This window comes from Pteropus vampyrus, unplaced genomic scaffold, assembly GCF_000151845.1.
Source record: "Pteropus vampyrus isolate Shadow unplaced genomic scaffold, Pvam_2.0 Scaffold553, whole genome shotgun sequence".
NCBI lineage: Eukaryota > Metazoa > Chordata > Mammalia > Chiroptera > Pteropodidae > Pteropus > Pteropus vampyrus.
Genome location: NW_011889334.1, coordinates 80,573 through 81,018, shown reverse-complemented (window position 1 = coordinate 81,018; position 446 = coordinate 80,573).

Sequence of the window (446 nt, the reverse complement as noted above, 5' to 3'; positions counted from 1 at the left end):
GGACAGACTTCAAAGGTTTTTCAAACCCTTAAAAATGTGTGCAAAATTCCTCATTTGTCATCAAAGTCTTGAAAATTAAGAAGTCCTAAGTGAGAAAGTCAACAGCACATGCTGTCCCTCCCACTCAAGCTTTCTCCTCTGCATTTCGTCCATGGGCCTAAAAATCAGGACAGAAATTCTAGAAATTCCGGAAATTCCATACAAGGGTCCTTGGTAGACCTAAGGTGTAGGCTTGAGAGAGAAAAAAAGGAGTGACAAAAGTAGGAAGAGAACACGTCTGAAAGAGGAGCTTATTTGTGGTGGGGAGAGGTGGAGAGGCCACCAGAGCCACTCTGGGCTTCAGGACCTGTGGGCTCCTCCCTCCTGTGCACCTCTCTCTGCTCTGCGCAGATGAACGCATTTTCCTCTCCTTCTGACTCATCTCTCCTACAATCACTGTTCCCTCC